This window comes from Wasmannia auropunctata, unplaced genomic scaffold (genome assembly GCF_000956235.1).
Source record: "Wasmannia auropunctata unplaced genomic scaffold, wasmannia.A_1.0 LD336099.1, whole genome shotgun sequence".
Taxonomy (NCBI): domain Eukaryota; kingdom Metazoa; phylum Arthropoda; class Insecta; order Hymenoptera; family Formicidae; genus Wasmannia; species Wasmannia auropunctata.
In genome coordinates, this window is record NW_012026791.1 from 565,227 (window position 1) to 577,063 (window position 11,837).

Below are 11,837 nucleotides of genomic sequence, written 5' to 3' on the forward strand. Positions count from 1 at the left end.
GGGGGGGGAGAGAGAGAGAGAGTTTTACAGCTGCCATAACCATTATCGCCATATGATGACATCATGTGCACATTGGAAGCCGGAAAAAAAACTGCTTACGTATTCATGTGCGCGATGATTTCGATTTTTCCGAGCCATTAAGCGCGACCCGTTTAGCCCGCAAAGCGATGTCGCTCGAAACAAGAGACGACAAGTTGAAAATGATTACTGAGGATGAGCTTTGCATTTAATGGGGATAAGTTTCTGCATTGCTTGCTACGAACATCTATTGTCACATCGTATAGTCAATCAATTAATTATCGTTAGCGATGATTTTGGGAATGTCTAAAAGTTAGAGCGTTAATTTTCTAATTTCTCATTTCTGTGTTCAGACATTAAATTAGATATCCGTTAATTTGAAATGCCAATAAAATTTCTTAATATACATTGTTTAACTTTATATGAAAAATATAACAAGGTAACAATATTTTTCAAAGAACGTAATAGTCTTGAAGAGAGCCGAGATTTAAGATTGACAGTAGGCGTGGAAACATGCTCGAATTTCGAGTAAAAAGTCTCCCGTTACCGATTAGCGTTTCAATGTGGTGAGGTTTGTTCAGCACCACTAATTCCTCAAAATATTTTGACGTAAAATACGATATATCTATACGAGCCAGGTGTGTCGGTCGCGGAATCATCTAATTAAATATTACATATATCCAGAGTTTAACAAATTCATCGAGGTATAAATATTGCTTTACTTCCTCCACACTCGCACTTATTCATAAGGTTACAGTCTTTTAATTTTGCTTTATAATGTTTCAATTCGATCCGATATTTAAATCACGAAATTTTCTGTGCACAATTGGAATATAATTGACGCTATATACATCGTATCGGCGCCAAATTTCAAATTCTTTTTGCTGAAAATTCGTGACACTGCTGGACAATGTTAAGTTTCACTTTCATATATCATTCCGCATCGTGTTTCTGTTACATCTTCAATTTTCCAGCAATCCTTTCCAAGCAGAGCACCGTCGCCAGTTGCCGGAGGCGGCAACGCAATTCCCCTTTTACTCGCAGGATTCTCCGCGGTATTTTCCTTTGCCGCCAAATTGGACTATTACGCTCGTAGCTCTCTCTCTCGTACCTCAGAACCGCGTTTTCGCGAGAATCGCGTATTTTCTCGCCCATCTACTATTTGGAAGCTCCTTCACACTATGTTCTTCCACCTTCCATCCCTCCCCCTTCCCCCCATTTCTCTTCCCTTCCGTTCTCGTTATGTTTCTTTTTTCTCTTTCTGTCTTTGTCTGTCTTACACAAAACTCTCTCGCATCTCAAAGTGCTGCACAGTTGTTAAAACAACCAATTCCGACGGAAAGCCCCTCGTTACTAGGTGTCCGCCTGTTGTCACGGGCAGCTTCTACGTGTCTGACGTAAAACATCTCGGACTCGCAAAAGGAGATATCATGCGTTCGTGAAGAAGTGCGAAGATTTGTTTCCAATAAACAGCGGTCTTTACAATTGTGTGTACAGTTAATGAGAGGAATTGTAATTTTCTTTAAAGAATGCCCATGTTGTCATTATATTCCTGAAATAGAGCAAAAATGAGTATATTAATATTATTATTGGTATTTATCGTTTCATACAATTTACATGTAAATAACACATAGGAAGCGGCATTCTTTTATTCTAATTAAATTCTATATTGAAATATTTAATAATTAGGGATTTTTAAAGAATTTAGTTTATGAATAAATTAATTAGCTTTGAAAATTTAATCTAAATAATATAATACACGCTCGCACGCGCTCAGAGAGAGAGAGAGAGGGAGGGAGAGAGAGAATTATTAGACTTTTGATTAAAAAATGAATTATGCGAGACACACAAACAGACATGGTAATAGGCATGTTTCAAAGCGTGCTATCTGCCCATCAAATATTGTAATAGATATTTCTAATTATAAAATCAGCAATGCCAATTCTTTAATCAATTGTTGCATTATTACAATGATCGTATATTATTTACAATTACACTATACATATAATTGTACCACACTGTTAAATCTGTAGTGTCAAATTGAACCTTTAAGTTGCCACTGCTCCTTAATAATTATTTTCAACTAAAACAATATAGTTTTTTTTAAATAAAATAATGAAATTTAACCCAAATTTGGGTTAAATTTGAATTGTTTTAAATTATTTAATTCCATTGTTTTAGTAAAAAATAACTATTTATTAAGTAGGAGCAGTGGCGACTTAAATAAGGTTCAGTTTAACACTGTAGATTTAACATGTGCATATATATTTTTTGTTTAATAAACTCTTACACATTATATATATATAATATATACTATCAACGTGACATATGCATTATTAACGGTTAGCATATCCGAAAGACGTTATTGCAAGGAATCTGCACTTTCAGACAGACCAACGCGATTGCCCCATCGAAAGGGGCTGCGTGCTATGGAGCGTTTAGAGGAGTGCCAGAAGCATTCCCGTACTCCAATCCAATCATCTCGTTTCCTCTCGTATCGATTTCATCGTCCGCTAGAAATTTCCTTCGTGAAAAGAAACGTGCAAGACAGCTGGAGAGGGGAGGACAAGCGACGGAACAGGGAATTACGGCGGTAACTCGCGAGACGGACGACAAGGAGAGAATAAAACCCGGTTTCTATAAACGATTTTGAAATTGTGTGCGTCTCGGCACGTCTAGAAGCAGTAGAAGCCCGAGCTGGGGGGGTAGCGGAACAAAAAGACGGCGGAAGCGCGAGTAGCAGTGACGCTTAGGAAGGGACGGGGCGAAAATCGAAGTTGGGAGTCGGCGTAAGACATTGAGAGAACGAAGTATATAGGGATGTGGCTTGTATTTTTCTTCTATGAAAAATTAAATGCATTCAACCGTGAAGAAGTTCGTGCCTGATTACTATAGCGTCTCCTGAATATGCGGGAACATTTTTGTTGTAAAACATGTTTCTGTTTTAAAGGCCTATTATATGCTAATACATATTTAAGCCAATGTGCCTTTCAGATCTACATGCTTCGCGCGATATATGAGATTGACTCAATTGTCTATAGACATTAATCTGTATATATTATAATTGTCAATTATTATACAGACGAACATTTTAGAATATAGGCGTTACTTGGCTTAAGAAAATTATTCAAATATTTTGTATATGTATATGCTTCGAAAAATAAATGAACTTTCTTATATTTTTCGAAGCATATATTAGACATATACAAAATATTTGAATAATTTTCCTAAGCCAAGTAACACCTATATTCTAAAATGTTTGTCTAATAATTGATAATTACAATATATACAGATTAATAATATATTCTATGAAAGTGACATCATAAAATTGTGAAATCAAATGTAGCGGAAAGTACATTTTAGTCAAACAATAAGCAAGTGAGGTCCTAAAGTGAAATATTTATCTTCCATAGAATTAAGTGAAATCATTCGAACCCGATTTCCCGCTATGAGTGTCATCCCTTTTGTTTCTACCCTCTTCTTTTCTCAGTCACCTGCGTGGCTAAATTGTAACGGTGATATAACGATTTGAGATACAAGCGTGCTGTCAGTTGCAACCGCTTTTTCTTTATTCAGCAAATTTTCCCGAGGGAGTGGATATCTTAACCACGAGTGTGCCGTATTAGAGACGGAAATATAAGCATAGAAAATGAAGAAGAAAAAGAGAAAAAATAGAAAAGAATGGAAGAGGAATGTAAGAAGAAGAAGATAGAAGAGTATATATATTAAAATCTATGTTGAAAGAAGAAACAAGGATATTAATTAAGAATTAACATATTGATATACTACCTTTAATTAGCAACACTGCCGGGAATATTTTCGTGTCTACACGTGGATTTATTAACGCTGCTAAATGTCAACAAGATATTTTATTTATTCAAAATCCGATATAAATATATAAAGAATTGGAAGCTTAATTTTAAATTTGATATTTCGTATTTTAAATATTGTAACTATTAATTTGTAATTATAGTGAAATGTGGAGTTTTGCGTAAACTTTGTGCGTAGATTAGAAGAGTGTTATTGAAATATAAAAAACGCAAGTTTTTGATTACGTACTTGAATCCTGTCTACTGACTGCAATAAATTGGTCCATAAGCTTTCTTAGCTAGGCGGCATTGAGACGGGTACACGTGCAATTGTTCTCGCATATATTTTCGCTTGATCTAAATAATAGTTTCTCGTATTATATTTTTTATCAGGAAAAATAATAAATCTCAAATCGCTTGAGTAGGATGGTTCATAATTGAACTTTACTTGTATGCTCTATATTGACTACAATCATAAGAGATTTGGGAAGAATTTCTATAACTTTTCAGATTCGTATTGTCTTGATACTTTTAGTGAATCTCTCGGCTGAGGAGCAGAATTTGTATATGCATTGCTTAGAGTACGTGAAATTGTGACGTCATAGCCTGGTGGCCATTTTGGCTCAGTTGGTCGTGACAAAAGGCAACTCGAATAGCAGGACGCCATGTCCTGTCCCACGCCCGTCACACAATAGAGACAATATACGTGTGCTACGCGTGTGCTACGCATATGTCGATACGCCGCGAGCTCGTATGTGTTTATTTGTATGCTCTGTGGGACATATATTAATTTTTTTACACACACAAACACACACGTGCGCACGCGCGTAATACAATAATTGAAGAAAATTATGTTTGTATTTTATAATATTATTTAAAAATTTATTTAAAATTTATTTATAATGCAATCGAACCTCAATAACTCGAATCTCGAAAGAGGAACTATAAAAATCTTCGAGTTATAGAAGCCTCGACTTATTAAAGTTTGAGTGAAAGAGAATTGACATGAAAATTCGAACTTACGGAAGCTTTGTACAAGAGTTTATAATTTTTCGATTATAATGGCTTTTAAAGGAAAAAATTCGAGTGATTTTCGAGTTATAGAGATTCGACTGTATATCATTTTAACGTTATAGATTAAGAATTAGATATGATAAGATGTTTTCTGTGTGTTTCCAATTTCTATTCATAAACATTTAAAAAATATTCTTTTCTGTACAAGAGATAATTTATATTCATTTAAAGAATATGAAAATAAAAGTGGAATGAGAAGATATGTGCAATAGGAGGTGCGAAGAGGCAAGTTCTTGGCTTCAGAAAATATTTTGACATGTACGGTCGATGGCGGTGGTTGCATGTGGTGTGTCGGGTGAATTTTTTACGTGGTGGTTTTGGGTTACACTGTATGGGTTGGCGCTTTAAAGCGATACACGACTCGTATAAATATTGCGCGCCTGAAAATGCACCGTCAAGAGCACGTCCGGGCCATCCTCGACTCCTCGAGGCGGAATTGCGAAGAAAGGTAGACGGGCGAGGGTAGTGGAAAGAGAGAGCCCTTTTCCACCCCTGCTTGTACTCTATCCTCTATGCGGATACAGTGACTACATTGTGGGTTTAGGGTTCATTGTGCGTCCGGCACCATGGGTATTGTCGCGCTTTTTCGAGAGCCGGAGATTCACACCTTTTCACAGGCGCGATTTTCCACGATGAGCGCGTTCTATTGAGCGAAAGAGGATGGGACGGAAAAATCAGAGGACGAACGAAAGTGCGATGTAAATCTTCCCTTGGACACATCGCTTCCGAAAAAATTTATATACAGCCCGCATTTTGGACAATTTTTTATTTTATAGCTGACGATGACAGCAAAATTTGTAAAAACGTCGCTCTATTGTAAATGTAAAATTGTGTTTATTAAATATTCTATACTTAAATCGTATGTATTGCGTGATTAATGCAAGATTTATATCCAATTAATTAATAGTTTTAATCAATTCTTTATTTATAATTGCTACTTGTTCTTACTTTTACTGTCTATTAATAATTGTATTTATGTTACAACAAAATGAATCAATTCAATGTTCTCGATTTCGATAATATTCTAATCGATATTTAAATTATTAAGTTGCATTTTCTTCTGTTATTCTTTTAAGAGTTTACGTATTTAATTGCGCTAATTTCAATGAGTTTAAGAGAAGTATTTTCCGACGCTTCATGAATTTGTAACAAAAGGAGTTGCAAAGCTTGTCAGGTTTCTCTCTCTTTCTCTCTCTCTCTCTCTCTCTCTCTCTCTCTCTCTCTCTCTCTCTCTCTCTGTCTCTATTTGAAGAGACAATTAGACTCTTCTTACTAACTTGGAGGGGAGTCAACGAGACGTTGAAGAGTTTGGTCCGATCGTTAAGATTCTTCCATAGCACCCATATCGGGGGTACCCTTTACCAAAATTAAACAGCTTTTGCATTCTTTAAATAAAATGTCACGATAATCGACATAAGTTACACGAAATTGTATAACTTAAATATCAAAATATATGTCTAAAATTAATAATCATTTTATATAAAATTGTTATTGTTTTATGTGGAATCTTACATTACCTTACTAAATTATATTTTTAAGATTATCTTTTCTTAATGTATTTTCCTTAAAATAAGCATATGATGAAAACTCATACACTTTTTTAGTTCTATTTCTTATTTCTATTGCATTACATTATGTTATCCATTAAATTTCTTACGTTAATTACTGATATTGAAAAGATATTAAATAAACTTGTGAAATTATAGGTTATTAAAAAGTAAAAGAGATTTTTATAATATTATACCTTTTCTTTTACTTCAGCTTGTATTTGACAGTTCGCGGGCTATGTTTAGATCAACATATGCAAGCGTAACTTTGTCTGGCGCCAAGAAACAAAATATGCAGCACAAGTTCAGAAATATAAAGTTACATCGAAAACAGCCGGCAGTCAACACTTTCCTGAAACGTTACATATGTCTTTAGAACGCCTTATTGCGGTGCTTGAGATAGACTACTTTCGGAGTTTCTCGTAAAGTCTAATCTAACGCTGTTTAGTCAAGTCAGGCCGAAGATAATAATTAGGTCTCACAAGTATGCATTCTTTATTATTTCAAGTAAAGGCACATAGTAAAGCGATTATGTTGAATCAAGATTGTCCTTTTAATAACGATACGTTATATGTTTTTTATAAAAGATCTTGATTTTGAATCAGTGCAGATGAATTTTTTGATTTATTTTACGAGTACTTTATGACATTTTACGTTATTTTACGGTTAAAATTCCTTCTACTAATGAGATGGTTAATTCTAACACTTTGGCAAGTAATGATATTAACGGTACAATAAATACAAACGTGCACTATCCAAATAATTATGAATTCATTGAATCATGAAATGTCTCAATTTGTATATTCACTGTTCACTCGCTTTTCGACATTTAATGACATTATTTGCAAAAGCTCTGTTATTTATCATAATTATTCCATCCGCGTGATATTCCATATCATTCACACATAACTGTTTTAATTAGGATAAATTATCCGAGCATCAATATTAAATGACAAGCAGTACAAATGTTGCATAGCTATCAAGCGCGTTTTACTTTTCTATTACATTACAAGGATACTTGTATCTACAGGCAAAAGAATGAAAAACAGTCAAAATGTGTAAAAGGTTTTTACGGTATGATATAATCTTTTATAAGTCAAGTGTAATATTAATTAAATCCCCCTGTGCGCGCACGGTCTGCACACGGAAAGAACAATTTTGCTGAATCCAGATCTGAAAATAATTTTTGTTCAATAATCAAAATAATTTTGTGCGAAAGTCAAAGTGATTGCTAGAATATCAAAACGTTTTATAGCAATGCTTATCAGTTTTATCATTCCAACAAATTATTTTGATGATTCAACAAAAAAATTATTTTCAGATCTGTTTTTAGCAAAATTTTTAGATCTTTCAACAAAATCATTCTTTCTGCACCAATTGCGCGGTTTTGAAGAGCATTTTTACATAACTCTATAATATATAAAAATATATAAATAATATAATTGTCTTAAATAATTCGACGTAATAAACATAAAATATTGTAAACAATAACGATATGTATAACATAATTTCTGTAGAATCGTGTATTTATCTAAAGCAACTGCGTTATAACTCATTCTTTCGTTTTCTGCCGGTTCGCGAAAAAAATACGCTGCCGAATCGAGCTATCAGGATGCTAAACTTTCTACGATAACCGTATAGAATAATTTCCTCGGTCATTGATGTAAAGTCAATGCTCATTGCGAGACTGATGCGAGGATGGTTCCTGACAGTGCACAGTGTACCCGTGGTGGGTGGACAGGAGGCGGCGGCGGCGGCGGCGGCGGCGGCGGCAGTGGCGACAGTGGTAGTAGCGGAAGGAGACGAGGAGAGTGAGAGGAATTAATGGGGACGGACTGTAGAAGTGGCTATAGCCTAGAGTCGTGTTAGGGCCAGGGCCATTAAGCTTAATGACATAATGAAGTAAATGGCTGTGCATGCCATGCCACGCCTGGGACTATAGCTTATAACCGCCGCGCCTCCATCCCCGCGCAATATACTGCGTGCCAGGAATTCCTGACTTATGCCGCTACTGCCCAGTCGAAAGGGGTAGTCGCGTTGCTCTTACTCTCTCTCTCTCTTTCTCTCTCTCTCTCTCTCTCCCTCTCTCTCTGTCCCCCTCTTCCTCTTGTCGTTGGCCTCTCATTCCCTTTTCCATTTTCTCTCTCTTCCTTTCGGTATCTCTTTCTCTTGCACCATTGGAACATTACATAAGGGGCGCCCTACGTACCGCTGTACCGCACACGTGCTGGAAGTGAATTTATTTCGGGGATTGCTAAGACGTCAGCGTCCGGGCATCTCTCGTTTTCCAGGAAACGATCCGCTAAAAACTTTGTCTTTTCTGTCTGAATATCACATCACGAGATCTCTTCTTAAAAATAAATACTTGTATTTGTCTAATTTTTTACTCTAAAATTAATTAATTTATGAATAATTGTATACAAAATTATTATAGTTGGTAATTGACATTAATAAAAAATATTACTCTTGTTATTGCATAATACGAACGTATTTCTATATATTTCTTTTTGGTACGCTCTCACATTCTCTCTTGATTAAAAGAAATTCGATGTATTGTTAATAGCAAAAACGCCAAATTAATTAAAATGTAAAATTCTTTTTAGAGTAATCTATACATTGCTAAAAAAAAAGATATCTTTAAACATTTCTAATAAAACTTTAAACATTTCTAATACATTTTTCTGTGTTTGTATTATTCTTAATGTAATTATTTTATTTTACCTATTTCCACACAAAAACAATGCAATATTATGGACGGGTAATTAAGATATTTTTGCGTTTTTTTTTTCGCAGTATTCACAGGCATGAAGCAAAATCTAAGAACGGTAAAAAATGCTGTGTTTTCGGGCAATCAACACTTTGCTCTTTGTTCTTACCTGGCACTTGAATGTAGGTACATCACAATATTCACACTGTGCTCAAAGGCTCGAATTTCGAGCGTGACCATCGCCAGAATGAGAATGGACTGAATTATGCATGTAAAAGGGAACTAGGTGTGAGATTTGCGGCAAAAAAAAAAGAGAAATAGAACAAAAAATTGAAGATTGAGAAAGGCCGAATTCGGGCCCAAGAACTATTCGTTTGTATCTGAAATTTATTATTGATCAATTCAGTCGTATTCATATTGGATGTTTTCATTCAAAAGATCCATTCTATATTGAATCCTCCTGAATCAACAATAACGCAGAAAATAACCCACTTACTTTTACACCCACTTGTAAAAGAAATTATTTATAATTATATATAAATTCATATAATTATTAATATAATAAAATGCACACACTATATTCCTATTACTAATACCAAATTAAAGAAAAAATAGGATATATTGCGTTCTCTTAGCATACACTAGATGAAAATAATATATTTTCGACGTGGAAGCTATATTTTATGAATGTTCAAGACGAATGTAGATAAAATTAATTTATTTTCCACTTGTTCCGGTAGAACATATATATCTATCTATTATTATTATTATATAATATAAAGCTTATTCCCTTGTTGAAACATTTGATATATCTATCATTGTCCTAAAATTTGTCCTTGTTAAAACATACTTAACTTAATTGAATTAATCGGAAGTGAAAAAATCGCAAGCTTTTTACATAGCGTGAGTGATTCTCTAGAGAATCCGACGATCGAATCGGCCAAATTAATCCGACTTGAAAAACATCGCGGGAGCATTAGCAGTTTACCCTAAAGCAACTGGCCGGTCCGTTACAAGTGTTTTACGCACTGTAGCATGGTGCAACAAAACTGGCAGGGTGGAGGGTACCTAATCCACCGAAACATCCCTCGGGATGTATCTAGACTTCGACCACGCTCGAATACGCTCCATTCGCCCTTCCGACTATGTAAACGACCGCGTTACACGTTTCATGTACTCTATGAATAATTCTCAGCTGAGATGCATTTTTAAGGAACGCCTCAGCGATTGGCGCCTCTTGGATGCTCTTGATGTCGACACTGTATTGGCCACAGTGTGGCAATTATTAGCTAAAGTTTAATTTCAATTAATAATTTAATTTTTATGAAATTTTTTTATTAAAATCTTTATTATCTGCGGTAAATAGAATGTCTTTTACAGACACTTTTTCTATCATTCGACAAGAGAATCTTTTTAATGAAGCAAAAATTTAATAGTGCGCTGCTATTCACAATTTTTCGATTTTCAATATTAAATATATGTGTTAAATTAAAATATATTACGTGAGTACTAATAATATCTGTATACAAAAATTTATGTATTGAAAAGGTGTAAAAATTAAAATAAATTTACAACCATTTTTTTTATATGAGAAAGAGAAATAAGGGGTTGACAGTGAGGCGTGACTAAAGTTAGCGACAGCGTATAAAATCGATGAGTAATGCGATTTCGTTGGATCAAGGGCTGTTAGGGCAACATAATTTGTCACAAACGTTGTACTGATAACTTATAACATTAATATAACGGTAAAGAAGTAAACAATTTTTTTTCTTTTAGTAAATTTCACAAATTTGCATATTAGATTAATTTTATCTACTACTTGATCTTAAATTTTTATTCTTTTTAATAAAAATTTATATATCAAAATAATTCACATACTAATGTTTCTTCATATGTAAGAGTTTAAAATAGTTATTTTACATAACTTTTGCAAAAATATATTGCTTTGTATAAAAAGAAGCTGTAATAACATTGGCGTAATTTATTTTTAGAACAAAATTGCACGGTACACAGATATAATTTTATATAGAAAACATAAAGAAAATTATAACAAATTCTCAAATTTGTTTATTGAATTGTTAATTTGCTTCCCATGTGCATTTTTTATTTGTCAGTCATAACGATATTTTATTATACCTACTTGATATAAAATAGTAGAAGGAAATGAGAAGGAAATGCGTCAGGTTGAGTCATTTCACCTTAGGACGAGGTAATTTTCACATGAATCAACAAAAGGCTATTTATCCCTTCTTCATGCCGCAAAGGCAAAGAGGGGGGAAAAATAGAGGGCGGAAACGAATTTTCAATTATCACATACAAAGGAACGGGTAATTCACGGTCTAAAATGTCTTTGCGACGCGTACACATCGCGTGAGCGGTGTGACGAGTGGGCCTGAAAAGATTTCCAAATTAAATTTCGGGATTAGTATCCAGGTTTAATGCGGACAAGTGATAGTAGAAGACATCCCAAGGGTGTGCTACACGCTACCTTGGTCCTCCTACCAACCCCATGGGACCATCATACACACGGCCCACTGTGTAACGACACGACACAACATGCCGTACATGCCGCCCTTCCTCGCTCGTAACACTTCACGCGTTTTCCATTTGCTGGATGTAAACTCGTTCTCTCTTTTCCGTTCTCCTCCCTCTCGCCCCATCATATCTCTCTCTCTCTCTCTC

At 34.7% G+C, this 11,837-nt stretch overlaps 1 protein-coding gene across 1 annotated transcript in view; it reads left to right on the forward strand.

Annotated features, from left to right (window-relative positions):
• LOC105462132 (visual system homeobox 2-like) overlaps positions 1-11,837 on the forward strand; it is a 50,784-nt gene that overhangs the window by 12,585 nt on the left and 26,362 nt on the right. The gene's annotated exons all lie outside the window — the stretch shown is intronic.